The sequence below is a fragment of the Cavia porcellus genome, unplaced genomic scaffold (assembly GCF_034190915.1).
Source record: "Cavia porcellus strain 051 isolate PalLab524CR breed Dunkin Hartley unplaced genomic scaffold, mCavPor4.1 scaffold_7, whole genome shotgun sequence".
Classification (NCBI taxonomy): domain Eukaryota; kingdom Metazoa; phylum Chordata; class Mammalia; order Rodentia; family Caviidae; genus Cavia; species Cavia porcellus.
Window position 1 is genome coordinate 67,175,643 of NW_026947490.1, and position 18,004 is coordinate 67,193,646.

At 43.3% G+C, this 18,004-nt stretch overlaps 1 long non-coding RNA gene across 1 annotated transcript; it reads right to left on the minus strand.

The window, feature by feature from the left end:
• Positions 1-213: 213 nt before the first annotated feature.
• Positions 214-7,888, minus strand: LOC134477016 (uncharacterized). The gene is made up of 2 exons (XR_010048898.1): positions 7,749-7,888; positions 214-2,382 (listed from the first exon to the last, which is right to left on the minus strand). It is a non-coding gene; the product is annotated as an uncharacterized LOC134477016 (long non-coding RNA).
• Positions 7,889-18,004: the final 10,116 nt, after the last annotated feature.

An 18,004-nucleotide genomic window follows, 5' to 3' on the forward strand; every position in this document is an offset into this window, starting at 1 on the left:
ACTTTAAAACTAACCCCAGTGATTCTTACGGGCAACCAAATTTGGGAATCACTGTTGGAGTCTCACTTCCCTCTACAAAGAAAACAAAGCCAAAGAGAAGCACCTGAGGCTCCAGAGCCAAGACAGAGCAAGGTTAAACCCACGACTCTTTCTAGGGCGGTTCAGGGCTTGTGTGGAGAAAGGGAACTCCCAAGGAAGGGTCTTGCCTCCATCTTTGATTGGAAAGATATTTATTTTTGTAATTTTAATGCTGCAATCTGTCCCGCTGGCCTGCAACAGGAGTGGTGCAGATCCAAAGACCCCAGCCTGCCCATTCGCTAAGCACCAGTTCTCTGCCATGCATGTTCCACAGTTGCACTGTTCTGAGATTGTAGATGTACACTCCAGTCACACGCCCGCCTGGCAGAGCTGGTGAGGACCATAGCCACAGTGCATCCCAGGAACCCCTTTCTTGAGCACAACACCATGGCCTAGAATGCCATTTTGTACCGGAAGTAGATGACCAAGATGAAACAAAACAAATTCATATTTGAGTAAGGATTTTGTTCTTAAGTGAGTCTTGAAAGGGAAGTTGGAGACTTACGAATGTGAACTGATGGGGGTCAAGAAGGTTAACACCAGAACTGGAGACTTATCAAGAATTCCTTAGTCTTCTGGGGTTCCTGGGATTTCATGCTGTCTCTGGGGAAGAAAGACTGGATAGCTGGTCTCACCGTTTTGAGGCGCCAGGTTAAAGGGGTCTCATCTCCTGCTTGCTTTTTGGCCTTTCTCAGTGCTTGTGTGCTCTCTGTCCGCTGCCTGCATGGGCCCTGCTAGGGAGGGAGAGGAAGCCAGGGGCGGACGGGCACTGCAGATGCCTGCCTGGAGCCCAGACCCACTATGTACAGCTGAAAGCTGGAACTCATCATCCTGATGGGGACTGTCACCACTGATCAAGTGCCAAAGCACAAGCCAACCTGAATTGCCTGACATTGGCACCCTAAGAGTTGTGTAGGGAGGAGGTTACCTTCTGTTTTCACCTGGCCCCTATGAGTTTCTGCATCCATTATGATTTACTTGGCAGACACCCATGGAAACGGAGATTAAGATTGATGGTGACACCGAGCACAATTGCACTGAGTCCTGTAGATTGTTAACTCTATCCAAGTTTTCATCTTCTGGCCTTTTGTGTACCCGAGGTCAACATTAACATTAACATCCCATTCAGTGAGTGCCAGCAGGTACCAGCTGATGTCAAGCTGGTGAGAAGGAGCCGGCACCTTGGGAACGGCCTCCTGGGCAGCAGTGTCCCTGATGTAACACACTGCGGGTGAGGAAGAGGAAGCCTGACATCTGAATACAGGGACGGAGTGCGGGTTCCTGCGCTTTCTCCTGCCTTGAAGGAACACTGGTAAGAGACAGGTCTCTCTGGAGGCGTCAGATCTTTGACGCATTAGCAAACCCTCCAAAACGATGTTTCCTCCAGGAGTGCTTGCCAGTGTGAAATCTATTTGTAACACTGGAGCTGGCTTATGGCCCTGCCCTCTTACAGGCCAACGTCCAAACACATGTGCGACAAACTTATATTGCTCTGCTTTTAGAGAAACTTCTCAAACTTATATCAATGCATAAGAATTACAGTTTCTTCCAATATATAAGCTTTCTTTTCTTTCCTTTTCTTTTCCTTCTTTCCTGGCTTCCTTCTTCCTGCATTTTGAAGCAAGTTGTGAAAATATCACAGGTCATAGAGCACCCAAGAATAGAACAGGCTATGTGGCTAATTAGGAAGAGCCTGATTTTCATTTTTCTGAAGAATGTCACTTTTCTAGTCTTCCCACTTGGGCACCAGAAAAATGACAACAGATGCTGGGTGACTTTGTCTCTCTTTGGAGGTCTTTCCTCTTCTTTTGACTCGGGCATTTAGGAAAAGGACTGGGAGGCTCATTGGAAAGAATTGCATGTATGCTACGAAAGAAATACACACAGTAAAAAAATAACAGTAGGTGAGTCGATTCTGGGAGAAAGTGCCAATGCCTGCTTTCTGGGTACTGGCGAGTTCCTCACCAGGCTACACTCCCAATGGTACCTCCCAGGGCTGGGTCTGGACTCCACGCAGGCCATCTGTGGTGCCCGTCAGCTCTGGGATTGCAATTTTTTTCTGTTCAGTGGCCTCAGAGAAGGTTTTTGTCCCTCCATCTTTTGCTGAGAGCATGGCTCCTTCCTTAGACATAACTGCTGCAGAAAAGAGAGACATTTTCTAAACGCTGAGGCGGGCACTGAGAGAAGAGGGCTCCATCTGTGCCCGCTCCGGGCCTGCTCACATTCCACAGTTTATGTGCAGCAACCCGGGCATGTGTTTTTGAAGAAAGTAATACTTGACTAAATTGTCCTCCTGACGTAAACCTGTAATTTAAAAATTACATATATTTAGAGAACAAGTCAAAACAGGAAGCAGATTCCCAAAGTGGGTTAAGATATTTATGTGTTAAATGCCTACTACTATCATAGTAGACCTGTGCGGCTGTGTTTAAACAAAAATTTCACAGAGCACAGGAAGAAGGAGTTGCGGAGCCAGCCTTTTGCAGTCTCTGGACAGGGCTGGGGCTTCCGGCTGGTCGCTCTGTCTGCTGTCCCCCCCACGGCAGCTTGTGATGCCCAGTGTCCCTTGTGTCAGTTCTGTTGCAAGAGCAGAGTATAGGCTCAGGCGAAACACAACAGAAAATTATATATGTCTCCATGTAGAAAAATGTAAGAGGCAGGAAAGTTTATTCTAAAATTCAAAGAGCAATACTAAGAAAAGAAATCGAAATTTGGGCAAATTCAAATAAGTTTGTACCCTTACAAGCCTTTGATTAATGATTCTAACATGAATCACCCTAAATAGGCCCTGCAGATAAACTTGGCCTTTTTGAAAGAGACATTCAGCCACAGACAACTTTTTGCACTTGATTTTGCAATGTTCTATGTTAATGAACCTTGTTTATATGCAGAGAAAAGTGAGAAGTTAATTTTGTTCTTAGAGAACCAGTCTAGCTGGGGAGACCAGACCACAAATGGAAAAGCCAAGTAAGGCGTCCAGAAGTAAACAACAACAAAGAGACAGAAAACAGCGGTGGGTGGTTCCAGGAACGGTCCTCAGAGAGGTCCGTGCTCCACTGCTTACAACTGAAATGCAGGACTCCGGCCTGCAGAGAGAGAAGCCAGGGACAGAATCGGCACCTGTCCACAGGAGAGTGTGCGAACTTCATCTAAAGCTTCCCCAGTGCTGGCCATCGGCAGGCGGACTGGTTTGCCATTGTGGATCCCTTCCAGGGCTGCAGCTAAGAGGACATAGCTAGGGGAGTGCAGGCCGGACACCTCCCTGTTCCACCGCGTCCTCCTGCAGGTCCAGCTGCTACTCTGCTGTGTGCTGTATCAGTGAGAGCAATGTCTTTACTACCGAGGGATCTTTTACACTATACTACATGAATATTAAAGCCTTTAACTTTGGCCTTTTCAAATACTTCTCTTATAGCATTTTTCAAGTAGCAGTCATTTAATAACGGTCAATGTTATTAAATGAGTGAATTAAACATGTTAAGTGGTTTTTAATTAATGTTGTGTTGCTTAAGGGTAAGAGGTGAGTCTCACGTTCCTTGGACCTAAGTACACGGTTCCCTGGGCCTTGGCAGTCGTTGGCTAAGTCCTCGGAGGCAACCTCTTCATCTTCATCTCCGGTATTCACACTCTTGTGTCATCCTTACCTGGAACGTTTCTGAACCCAGAGATTCATTTCTAATGAATGGCATATGGAACAAGGGACAGATACCTCTTCTGACATCAGGTGATCAAAGATTCATCTTGCAAACCCTCTTCCCTCACTGGCTTACTTTGACTGAAGCCACTTGCCACACTGAGCTGCTGGGTGGAGATTTCCACATGTCAAAACATCCAGCAGTCACTGACAAAGAACTGAGAGCTCTAATTTAAATGCTTGAGAGAAACTGAGGCACCGAGGAAGAGTGAGCTTAGATGTAGGTTCTCTCAAAATGAACTGCGATACATTGCTGGTGGGAATGTAAGTGAATACAGCTACTATCAGAAAATAGTACGAAGGTTCCCTGTCGATGTCCGCTCCCGGCCGGCAGGAAGGACACACGACAAAGTCTGGCAGTGGACAACCTTTTCTTTTATTTTCCTTCTCCGTACAGCCTGCCCTGGGATCGCTCCCAGCCGAAGCCTCCTTTGGTCCGCTCCCCGCGGCTCCTTTTGGGCTTCTACTTCCGGGCTTCTTTTTCCCCCCCAGGGGTGGCACCAGTATATATACGGATACAGTGTCCAATCATGTTAAAGTAAGCAAGGCAAGCTGATTGGCTAACATCATCAGTTGCCAGGCAGACTATATTGTTGAGCGGGTTGCTTACGCGGTAAGCAGGAAACTAACGTGCTCGATGGGAGGGGTAATCTACCTCAGGCTTTACTCTTTACTACAGGCCTCACGTCCGCCAAGTGAGGCGACCGGGCTCGGGGCTGCGGCTCCCAACAGTTCCCTGCAAAAATAGAAATAGAACTACGCATGACCCAGCAGTTCCTGAGTACGTCTGAGAGAAGTGAAGCCAGCACACAGCAGAGACCCCTGTGCAGTGAGTTTATTACAGCATTATCCACAAGAGCTAAGATACGGAACCAGCCCAAGTCCCCGGCAGTAGACCGGGCAGAGGAAAGGGAGTGCATAGAGGGGAGTGTAATTTAGCCACAAAGAATGAAATCCTGTCTGCTGCGGGAAAACAGGTGAAATTGGAAGACTTCATGTTGATAAAATAACCACACACAGAAAGACAAGTATCATGTATTTTCTCCAAAGTAGAAAAACACCAAAACAAAGGTGATCTGAAAAGGAGGAGTAGATCCTGGGAAGGGGTCAGGTGAGAAGGGAGAAAGTGGAGAAGGGAGAGGAGGCGGATGTGATATAGGGCAATGTATGCAGGTACGGAAATGCCACAGTGGAACTCATTGTTCTGGTTATTATACGCACACATAATAATATGAATAATAAAAAGCAGTGTTTGTCTCTACTGAGCCTTCATATGAAATGGCAACTTCCGTGCAGCCTACTATGAGACTTTGAGGCAATTGCCCAAGAAGGTGTGCCTGGATTCCTGACCCACTGAAACTGAGATAATAAATGTTTGTTGTTTTAAGCCTCAAGGTTCTGAGGTAATTTATTCTGGGCTATAAATAACAATTAAAAAGCCCACATAGATTAGTACAAATTATTCAGTTATTATTAGTTGTTGAAATCAAGGTATCAAAAGACTAAATGTATTTTCCATGGCCACCCAGAGAAGCAAAGTAAGAAATGACATTTAGATAAACAGCTGATAACCAGGCTTAATTTTTCCAAGACAGAAGAAAATTTTGACAGCATTTTGCATGAAATCACACTAATAGAATCTATGAGATCAGTAGACTTGTGCCATCTCTCCCCTCCAATTCCTTTTTAACCTCTTTGTAGAGTAGCCATTCTGTGCTGGGCCTTAGCTCAGGAAATATTATTCCTTTAATAAGGTAACCTTCTCTTTAAAAAAAAAAAAGCATTTCCAGTCAATCAGTGTACATCCAATAAAATGAGGTAGTGAGTACAAGGAGGACAGTAACATTCAAAAAAGCACTTAGCAACCAAATAATCTGCTTTCTACCTGTCATGCTGAGAATCACATTACCATTTATTCTTGAAAATCTTATTCCCAAACTGATCACGCTTCAAGAAGCATCTTCTTAATTACACATCCTTCTTACTTAATCAAGTGGAAAGGAAAACTATCATAAATGCAAGAGGAGTATTTTCCTTTCTAGTGATGTGTTTAACTAGGACCCCTGCATTCTTTCCATGGGGAAATAACATGGTTCTAAATTATCACTTATATGATTGAAGATGGCACTTAGGTGTAAAAAATGTTTCACATTAACCAGGGCAATTTTAAAAATTCCTTGAAGGAATCTCACATGCACTGGAAAGAAAGAAAGAAAGAAAGAAAGAAAGAAAGAAAGAAAGAAAGAAAGAAAGAAAGAAAGAAAGAAAGAAAGAAAGAAAGAAAGAAAAGAAAGAAAGAGAAAGAAGGAAGGAAAGAAAGAAAGAGACACACAGAGAAAGACAGACAGAGAAAGACAGTCAGGGAAAGACATTTAAAAGTTCAAACTTGCTAGTCTGGAGGTTAAATGTGCCTTTCTGCAAATCTCTTAAGTAAATCATAAAAACAAAAGCATTGCAGCCTTGATGGAGCCCTTCTGTCTGGTGTTATTGTTGGTAAATTGACCTTGGCGGGTTCCGATAGAGAGAGTACCACGGCGCAGACTGATAACAAGGTTTTCATACTCTGAGTGGTCAATAAATAAGGAACAATAAATCTGGCACTGAAAGAGAAATAAAACCTCACCTTTTGGGAGAAAATGCCAACTCTATCACGAGACTGCCCCTCGTGCTTTTGCCCAGGGCTGATGTAGCTCAGTGTGCGAGCTCTGGGTCAGCACAATGGCAGCCACTGTACCAGCAATGCGCTGTGCGATGCTATCAGTGAGTGTATGGTAGGCCCTGCCCTCGTTCAGTCCAATATCCCTGTTAATAAACATCGCTTCTCATTGCAGGAGGGGGACTGGGCAGCAGAAAATCTAAGCAACTTAACTAAAGCCCTTTAGCTAGTGACAAATTGAGTCAACATTTGAACTTGGGTCGTTTTAATTTAAAAGCCTGAATGCTCTTGACTGTACTATATGGAGTTCCAAGCTCTGGATTTCAAAGAGGGTTAAATGTAGGCCTTTAAGCCCATAGCTTTGATTCATGCTGGTGATACACTGCTTCCTTTAGTAAAAGGGTTTGCACCCAACCACGGTGGAGACCATGAGAGCTAAGCAATGACTTTCTCAGGGCAACGACTGCACCCGGAAGGCAGAGTGAAGGCCTCAAAATGATGGGTATTTGAAGAAAGTCAGAGGGCTATTTGTAGTATTCCATCCCCCAGAATATTTCTGAGAAACAATCCCAGCACACTTACTGATCTTCTCCAAAAGAACTCACATACAGCTGTACAACAACAGAAAACGTTCATACTCTAAGAAAAGGCCTTAGACACACCCACTGTCTGTTCCTCCGTATTAAGAATCCTGAGCAGTTTAATATTTCTAATCAGATAACGATGTGGCTTTGCCTCCCATGATAATACTGTGAAACACTGTAAATAGCAATGTGATATTTTGCATCATTTTCGCAGCAAATAAAATAAGTTGACTGGTTCCTTAAAAAATTATCAAGATACTCATTTTAGGGGAAATACGAGGGATTTTTGGCACACAGAGTCAAAGAAAGAACATGATACGCAGTGCGTGCTTGGTCCAGTTTTAACTTTCTGCAGGGACCCTCGCCCCACTTGCTTGTGCCCTCACACGGTTTTACTGTCATCGGACAGAAAGTCAATCTACCTACAAGTATTTATTTACTGCTGATCGCAAATCACATTATGCCCATTTTACCCTGGCAGCCTGTCTTATTTATGGTGAGGGTCTTATATTTCCTGTCATTCTTCTGGAGATTTTTCTCCGCATGGCTTCTAGTTCCCCTCATTAATCCTTCAAAACCCCTGGGAGGTACAAGTGTGCATATAATTTCCTCCGTATTCTAAAATACTGTTTAGAGTTTTGCTTTGAAATTGCTTTTAGGGCAGAATGTTTGGCTCTCTTAAGTGAACCTGTAATAAACACTGTTGAATTCTCTCCAAATTACCTCGAAGAATTACCTGCTTATCTGGAAGAAGCATCAGTGTAATTTTAGGGGATTTTGTTTGTATTCCGCAGCTCCAAGTCTTTGAACCCCTTCGCTGTCATTTTTCAGGCTTTCCACGGGAAGGGCTCTGCTGAGAATGGTGCTCCGCAGCACTCTCCCTCAGAAATGCCGAAGACTGTTTTTGTTTCTACTTTGGTACATGTGATTCCAGCTCCAAAGGAAGCAAGATTTCCAAGATTAGGACAGTTTAGTCTGGAAAGGAGGCTAGTTAAAGGGAGAGTGATTAAAAGCTACTTAGGGTTTTTGAGAAGGCTTGTGAAAACTAAGTGATCCATTTTCGACCTTTTAAAAAACTAAGCAAAGAAATGCTCCATGAACTAAACCGCAGGCCTAAATCCAATTATACATTTCTTTTACAGCCTTGGAGATAAGCACCACAACGAGCTCCCTTTTGCAGAGAAGGGACGGATCGGAAATGAGAAAAGCGAGCCAGCTGCACAGGGGCCCAGCGTTATAAGCAAAGGAGCAGTCAGAAGTCCTTGGTTGGACTCCGGAGCCCAGGCTTCCAGCCTTTGTGATATTTCCATGACGTGATCACTGCTCTTGCAGTTACTAGCCGCCGTCATCAGGGTTTTTCAGTTACCAGTTCCCCGGAAAAGCTCAGTAGTCCTTCCTGCTGATTCACAGGGTCTAGCACAGCCGAGGTGCTGCTCCAGGTCCACAAAGATCATTTTTCTGCAGCCAAAGAGAAACCGCAGCAGACTGGGTTAAACCCTGTCTCTTCCACAAATGCCTTGGGGGAGATTATCTGATCTCTCCAAACCTCAGTGTCTTTATGTGTTAAATAACGATATTAATATAATTACCTGGAGAAATCAGTAGGAGGCTGAAGGATGACCACTGTGTTCTCTAAATACTAGCTGTCATGTTTATTCCTCAGAGAGAGTTAAGAACGTTGTGGTGGGAAAGGAAGCGATGCTGGCAGTTGGGTAGTGGAGATTGTAGAGTTGGGAATATATTTACTTTTGGCAATATGGAGTCGGTGGTAAGAGCCCAATAACTTTTACGGATTTTCCTATTGGATGGGTTTGTAAACATCAGTGAAAATGTCTTCAAGCTAATTTAGAAATCACCCCCACACATTGGGGTTGCTAGCCAATATTTGAATAGTACAGTGAATCTTCAGGTAAAAAGATGAGTCCACAGTGAAGTCAGGTGGTCAGAGTGACCTCTGGGACAGGGTCCGGTCCATCGGCAGCAGGCATAGTAAAGGGAACGTGAGGTTCAGGACACAGATTAGAGTGATGTCTCATTGTGTCTGTGCAGGAAAAGCTCACTTTGGCTTCCTGAGTCAAGGCTAAGAACCCCAGAGGCCACAGCCTGAAGAAGCAGAGAGGGCGTCAGAGTGAGAGCGACTCAGTTCCTGAGCCGGGCACGATGCCCATCTCACTGCTAGGCCAACCTTCCTCCACTGATGACTGATGGACGGTAACGGGCCGGTGCCACACAGAGTGCCTTGCTCAGGAGACACGCAGAGCATCGGGTGCTCACAGTGGAGAGCTGCCCTGTTCCGCTGTTTCCTGCTGCACAGGATGGTGCAGCTGCCCAGTGATTATTTCCTGATTATTTTTTAAAGCAGTCGAAGAATCTGGTTAAATGAACATCAAGAATGACCACAGTGGATGAGAGGTGTCACTAAAGGGAATTATGACACTAGGGAGGGTGGCTTGTGGAGGAGGAAGTGGGTCAGTGCTTCCAGTTAGCCTGAGATCTTCCCTCTAGTCTGTCTTCTTGGGAGACTTACACATGCTGAGGTCTGACCTTTGGAAAATGCCAGAGTTTCTTCTGTTCACTTGGCCACCACTCTAAAGTCTGAGGTCCAGGAGCCACAGTGTGATCACTGAACACAGGAGCACTGGGTCTTTCTGCTTCTCCAGAGACTGGCGCTGGGTCCTGTGCTGGCCTCTCAAAGTTTGCTGATGGCCTGGAGAGCAGATAGCTCTGAAGAAATTGGCATTTGCCATCACCAATATGGTCCAAATGAAGCTCGGATAGTGGGGCTGACTAATGAAGAATGTTAGCAAAACCACTGTGAATTGTTACAAATATGTATGTATTTTCCAGTGAACATAAACTTTCCAGTGAGAAAAGTTTTCTTTTAGGAAGTGGTTTTCAGCTGTCTTCTAAAATTAAGTGGAAGCTTTAAAAATACCAGTTATGTTTTCCATATTTTTTATGCTTTAAGAAATAAATCAAGGTTTTTTTTTAATGAAAACTGTATTTCAGGATAATTGTGAAATTGCGTTCAGAAATAACATCAGGAGATCCACAGTAACCCTTCCCCGGTTTATCTCCTGCAAAACTCTGCTAGACGCTCACAACCTGGATGCTAACAATGGGTTTACTCGAGACGGAAGGCTCCTTCCCCTCACAGCCACCTCCTGTCGCCTTTCACAGTCACACTCCCCCATCTACTCCCGCCCCAGTTAAGCCCAGAAACCGCAAATCTGTTCTCTGTTTCTGCAATTTTGCTATTTGAAGAATGGCGTATAGATGGAACCATTGTGAATAGTCTTTTAGAGATTGCCATTTTTTAAAAACTCAGTAACTCTCTGGAGATTCATCCAGGTTGTTATGGGTATCAGTGGTTCATTTCTTTTTATTACTGAGTGTAGTAAACTAGATTACTGGATGTGCCACACTTTCTATAACCATTACCCACAGAAAGACACTTGGCTTCTTTCCAGTGTGGGGCCATTATGAAGCTACTGCAAACATTCAAGTACAGATGTTTGGTTCACATAAGTCTTCATTTCTAAGAACTGTTACACGAGTGAGAAATAAACTTCCTAAAGCTATTACAAATCTGGTCTTTGTTACAGAATAGCTGGTAACTATGTTCTCTATCCATCTATGCTAAATAATGAACATCTTTTTGTGATCACAATGGTTACTGATTCTTGAAGTAGCTGCAGGTACAATCTGTAACTTCACTGTAATAGAACATTTAAAACATGCCAGATCTCAGGCTGCATTCCAGATATACAAATTTATATAAGCCATAAAATCATTCTGTAGATCAAGGGCTGCATTTTCTATCATTTGCCAGATGAGGATGAAGGGACACAGGAAGAAAAGGCTGAAACTGAGATTAGAAGGGAAACAGACTGGTGCCAGGACCCACAGTTGTGCCACTGTTGTGTTACCTTTCTGTTCTGCTGAGTCTTTGCAAAATCTTTGTGAAATAGCTTTTGGAATTTCAAAGGAAGGCTCCAATAAAGCTAAATCCTTGGTTACTCCAAGGCCTGTGTACACTGATTGAATATAAAATATCACTTTGATTTCTGAGTTGTGGAAGGCAGCTTAGTGTGAGAACCTCATGATCTCCAGAGTTGCAGAACCCTCCTCCAGATAAGGCGATAGCGAAGCTCTCAAGGCTCCGTCCATGTGGTAGTTTTGCTCAGTAAGACCAATGACCTGAGGAACAAATGGAAACTCAGAATTTCTAGGGAGAGGTGTAGCCCAAAAGGAAGGAAATTGAACTGACTGTGCCCAGACACTTCTCCTGATTTGCTGCATTTTTAAAGATGATATTCTATCTTTCCAGAGAGTAAAAAACTAGAAAGACTTGAAAACTGAGCTGAATTCTTTTGCCTAATAATATTGAGGAACTGATAGAATTAGATGCCAATATCTAAATGTATTCTTTTTTTTTATTTTAAAGAGTTTAAGACAAAACAGGACATAACAAAGCAGATCAGAACAGAACAATGTAAGCAACACAGTATTTCACCAGAAGACAACCCGTAATTAACAGTAACTTCCACAATGTCTCTTTCTTTGCAATAATTGAGCATAACTTCATATACCATAGTATCAAACATAAAAAGATGGTATAAAACCATTCAAGACAATGAGAGTATTACAGGGCATTCAGAACCAAATAACAGAAAACGAACAATGGCTACTATATCATCTCATTTTCCATAGAAAATTTGTTTATACTATCACACGTAATACAATCCAATGAGATACAACATGATAGAGCCAATGGAAACAGAAGAGCAAAAACATGGTAGGACTTCAGAGTAAGATAATATTATATCTATCTAAATGTATTCTAATATCTAAATATATCACCTAATATTAGTAATAATGCCCTCTCGTTTATACGAATAGAAGTGGTTTGGACTGAGGACCAGAGAAGTTCATTCAAGATCACAAAGCAAGCTTCCACTGGAATCGGGACTTACCCCCATAACTCATTCCACTCCTGCTGTTCTGCTCCCAGACAGAAGACTCACAGCCCTGGGAAAGCCCTCCTGGGGAGGCTGCTGGGAGAAAGGGAAGAAGCTGCCACATACTCAGCCACACAGAACAAACATCTCAGAAAATATGTCCAGGCCAAGGCGGATCTACAACAGGATAAACAATTCTCACTTTGACTAATTAAACTAAACCAGAGTTAAAACAGCCAAAAATACATCTGAAGATTATTTCCAAAACGTGTGTTCTGTAGCATTAAAATGGACATTCAAATGATTAGTCTGTAATCATCTTTGCTAAAATAGAAGTCGCGCGTGTTCATTTGGTAGGGACATGTAGGACATGTGATAACATCCTATCTGTTCTCTCAGGGAGCCAGGTGGCTCCAGCTACTCCTCAGACTGATGTATTAAAGGAAGACACTCAGTGTCCCCTGCTGGAACTACAGCCACCACTCCTAGAAAGAAATTACTGTTTGGATATGTCTTATAACACCAAACTGATGTCAGACATCAGAATGAGCATTGAAAAACATGATCTTCATAAGCTGGTCTAATACAGGAGTGTAGAAAACATCTACATGAAGTATCACTGTGGAATCAAGAGGGTTAAAACGACTCTTGGCAAGAGCTGGAGCTAGGCGAGTGATCCAGGGCTGGGGCCAGGAGCGCAGGAGAATAGGGAGAGGACTCCACACCACACACCCATCCTCTGCCTATGACTTCTGTTGGAATACCTCCTTCCTTTCTTTCTCTCTTTCCTCCCTCCCTCCCTCCCCACTCCCTCCCTGCCTCCCTCCCTCCCTCCCTCCCTCCCTCCCTCCCTCCTTTCCTTCCTTCCTTTCTTCCTTCCTTCCTTCCTTTCTTCTTTTTCCTCTTCCTTTTCTTCTCTTTCTCTCTCTCCCTGCAATTATTAATTATACTGAATATTCATTCACAAGGGAAATGCCTTTTTTTCAGAGCAATTGGGGAAAACACCATCATTAAAGATTCCAAGCTACAAAGCTGCATACAGCTCTGTGTGTTCTTAATGTGTTCTTTACTGCATATTTTCTAATTCTGCTGAAGTTTTTATTGGGTGCCATACACAGAACCTGCTAGTAACAAAGTGAAGCTGGTTAAAGCCTGTTCTTTAGAAGGCAGCTAAATTACTCAAGCTAACTCACGCCGCAATGGCAGTGTGAAATCCTCTGTGTTTGCAGACCTGATCCACGCACTGCTTGGCCATATTTTTGGTCAGAGATATTGAGGAAAAGAAGGAGCTCATGATGGAAGAAGAGAGAGGGGAGAAGGATAAGGGAAGAGAGAGAAGCAAGGGAAGGGGAGAGGGAGGAAGGGAGGAGACAGAAGGAGAGGGGAGGGAAGCAAAACAGAGAGGGGAGGAAAAAAGAAAGGAAGGAGGGATGGAGGGAAGGAAAGGCGATGAAAGAGAAAACGACATATAGCTATTATGATGAGCGATACAGACAGATTAAAGCTACTCTGGTTTTCTGCTTATGCAACATGCTTCTTGTTCCTCTTATCTTGCTTTTTTCCGGATAAATATAATATTTTTCATTCTGTTTTGGTTTCTCTGTTGACTTTTGAATTACCTGTCTTTGTGGTTGCTCTAGAAATGGCAACACACACACTTAAGCTCACTGTCCCTTTTCACACAGTAGTTAGGGCTCCATGGACGTATACAGACCTTACAGAAATGTAACTAAAATTAGTTTCTCCACATCCTGTGTTTTGAGGTATGTTTTGCCCTCACGTTTGCTCACATACACATCATCTTGGATACTGACCTGGGCACTCATGCTTTCTTGTGACCTCAATTCATTCGAGGAGGCCCAGGGTTTGCTTTGGTAGCATATCTTCTAATTCAGATAATGTTTTTTTAACATTTCTAATGTGCATCTGTTGAATATTAACTATCTCTGCTTTGTAGTGTGAAAATATCTCCATTTGACCTTCTTTTTTGATTGAAAGATATTTTCTCTGGAAAAGAATCCTAAATCAATTGCTTTATTATTTTTCTTATGACTTGTTAAAGATGCAATCCCATTTTGACTGTAGGCATGAACTATCACTTAGTTCTAACTCAAGAAGCATAACACAAGTCAGAGGATACATCCTAAATTACTTTTCGTGTTGCTGAGACATGATACCCAACACTCAGAGTGCAAAGAGAAAAGGTTTAGATAGTTCAGAGCTTGAAGCGGTTTCAGTTCATAGCTGGCAGGCTCCAAGGCAGAGTGGTGTGGGAGAGAAGCAGAGAAGTGGCTCATGGCAGGCAGAAGACAGCAAAGCAGTGAAGCAGAAGGTAGCAAGTGACAAGTGACAATCCTCTTTCTGTCCATTATTTTATCCAGGCTACCTAAACTTAGGACACAACTAGGTTGGGGCAGCTTCCTCCAGGCATTGCATCATGAATCAGTCCCAGAGGTAGTTCCAGCCGCCTCTGGAAAGTCCCATCTATGATTTTATGAGGTTTTAGGAAGACATCTGGGCACTGCCTTAACAGAATACCTATGACTGTGTGCATATGGTTATGTGAGTGTGTCACATGCAATTGGCCTGAATGTGCTTCTGGAGACTTTCATTTTCCAGTTGCCCCTCAGAAAGCAATTGGCAATGGTAGCTCCCTATGTGGCAAGGAATTGCAGCTGGCCTCTGGAAGCTGGAGAGGACATGTGGCTGACAGTCACCAAAAAGTGCATTTGCTTGGTCCAACAGCCACTCAGAACCAAAGCTGGCCAACAAATGTATAAGCAGGGAAGTGTGCCCTTCCCAGAGGAGCAGACAGCTGTGGCTGACCTTTAAGCTGAAGAAGGGTCAGCTAAACTGTGCCCAAACTCCTGACTACAGGAATTGTACAATAATACATAGGTGTCACATTTTAAGCCAGTGAGTTTGGAGTAATGTTGTGCACACAAGATGGCTAATACAGATCTTAAGCACTGACAGTACACTACTAATATAACAAATACCTAAAACTTTAGGAGTGGATTAGACCTGGCAGTAGACACAAGCCAAAAGAATTCTGAAGCAAATCACTCTTACCAGTTTGTTTGGGCAGAAGTGCTAAGGATCGACCTTGGTCGTGGCATGTGCTAGGCGGGTGGTCTACCTACTGAGCTACATTCTCAGCACTAGATAATCATTGTGGAAGTCTAAAATGCCTTGAACTGATAGTGAATAGAACCGGACTTTCAAGATGCTACCAACACACACAAGGATAAAAAAATCAGTATGGAACATTGAAAACTGAAGAAAGTGGAATCGTTTTACAAAGGAACCGGAAGTTTAGCACAGCTATTTCTAGAAATTACGTGAACAGCAAAATTTAGAAGTGATGAACTAAACTATCTAAAGATATTTCTGAACAAAGTGTTAAAGGAACTGTTTGACTTCTTCCTGCTGCTTATGTTATTCTGTGCAAAGACAGAGATAAATTAGAAGGAAAACTGTCAAACTAAAAGAAACCAAGACTTGATGATTTTGAAAATTCTCAGCCTTCTCCCAAAAGCAAAGCATGTTAAAACTGAGAGACAGCTTTCAAGTACTTTCTACGCAGTGCACAAAGAGCCAAGAGGGTAAGGTACAATCTTGCACTAAAAATCTCAGAAAGATCAAAAGGTCAGAGTCTTCAGCTCGGAGAAAAAGGCCTCTCAGGAGATTAAAGACATGCCTGGAGCTCCTCAGTCAGACCAGACAAGGGAAATTAAACCGCATTGTTCCTCAGCTGCTCAGCAGAAGAGAGGTAGGGAATGACTTTTTCTAAAAGGTCTGTGGGAGGAGATTTGTCTAATGGAGTGAGCCCTGGGGAAACTCTTGAAGGGAGGGCCACACAGTTCTCAAAAAGATTCTTCTAGAAGAAATGCTGCTGGCATGGACTAAAAAGCACAGAAGACAAAATGACCAGAAACCATTATATCCAGTTCTAGGGCTAGAAAGCAAGTTGATGAGACCACTCAGCTCCATATTTGAGCTAATTCTCATTTCAAAACAGAAGAATGACTCAGTCAGTAGAACTAAGGTCCCAGAAGGTGTGTCTTGGCGCCACAGAAAATAATTTCCAAAGTTCAAATCTTAACCAAGGAACTCCCAATGTTTGCTCAGTGAGATTTTAAAATTACTGTACTGTGGACTGATGACTCCTTCTTATCTTCCATTTCCCTCTTAAATATAAAAATAACAACCAAGAATGTCTGTAAGTGATTCTGTGATGGTGCTGGGTATTGCGGGGAGGATAAACTGACCTTTGCTTTTTAGATTCATGAAACAAGAGGAGCTGCATCCCAGGACTGTTTATTTTTTCTGCAAATCAAGACAGAGTTCAACTATGGTTTCATGTATGTTATTTCTGATAAGAAATCTTTCCCGTGTACCACAGTTCTCTGCACATCTTTGTTACTTTTTCTTTCTGTTTTCCAAATTTCCCATTTCTCATTCCTTGTATGCAGGGTGATTTTGATGTGACTTAACGTTTTACTGAAGTTTGTGTTTGTGATTGGAGTTTGGTGATCCTCCTGGATTTGTGAGTTCACAGTTTTCATCCCACTTGAAAAATGTTTTGCTGTTGTTTTTCAAATATTTTCTGTCTTTCATTTGTTCTTCCTTCTCCTGGATTATAATTGCAACACCTGCACATTAATCACAGTAGTTTTCCCAGCACTACTGCGTGCGCTGTGAATTTTTTTGTGTTCCACTTTGGGTGATTTCCATTGACCTGTGCTTAAGTCTACTAATCTTTCATTCCCACAGGTCTAATCCACTGTCAGCTTCAGTCTAGGTCTTTTCATTTCTGAGTCTGCAGTTTTATCTCTAGAAATCTGACTCAAGACTTTTTTTTTGTATCTTCCATGACTCTGAATTATTTTACAAGTTACGGAATACAATTTTAATGTCTAATATTTGTTAATTATACCATCTGTATCTGCTCTGAGTCATTTAAGGAGATCATTAGGGTCCGTTGAGGTCAGAAGAGGGGAGCCCTGACTCAGTAGGACTAGCATCCTTCTGACATGTGAGGGCAAGTGGAGAAGGTGAATATCTACAAGCCAAGAAGAGAGTCCTTACCAGAAACCAAGCTCTGCCTGAATCTCAGTCTCAAACTCTCTAACTTGCAGAACTGTGGGGATACAGATCTCTGTTCTCAAGCCATTCAGTATGTGGTAGTGTGGTATATGAGCTTCTTAAATCACTTTTCTCATTGCTGAGAAAAAAACAATACCCACTGCCCAAAGTCAAAGGAGGAGAAGTTATTTGTCTACCAGTTTGTAGAGGTTTAAGTCCATAGTTGATTGAAGAGTGGAAGGGCAGAGGGGCATCATAGAGGACAAACAGGCAGGAGACTGGAAACAAGTGAACACAGCAAGCCTGCCTTTTCCCTTCTTATTCCTGCCAGGGTATCTGCCTTTTGGGTGATGCCACCCCTTCCCACTGTCCACACCCAGAAGTATGCTAAACCACTCAGTGGACTGATCTAGTAATCATGCATCCTTAGTTCCAGCACTGTAGAGGACCACCTGGATGACTCTCCTTGAACGAAGAGCGGTTGTCTCCCTTCTGGCTAAACCTGGCCCTATTTCCATGTATTGATATGTACAGAGCTGGCTAGCTCTTATCCTTATCCCTTCAACTGGCAATGTAGATAGGTCTGGCGGCGGTGCTGATGTGTGATCTTTGAAGGAAGGCGACCAGGTCTGTGTTTCTCAGTCCCCGTAGCTTCCAAAAGACACGTGTGAGCTGGGCAAGAAGAAAGTGAGGCTCCATGCTGGGATCCAGCCCTGAGATAAGAAGCCATAACCTTTCAGGGCATAAAAGACTGTACCTTGGAGCTGAAGCACAGACCCTGGCACACTACACACTACCTCAAACTGTATTATGCAGGTTACTGTTTCTGCACATTTTTCTTTGCGTATTAACAGTGGTGCTCTCATGGCTCCCACCCAGCCCAGCTCATAGCATTTCCATATTTCCTGACATTCCCTCCAGCCCCTCACTCAGCCTCTAGCCC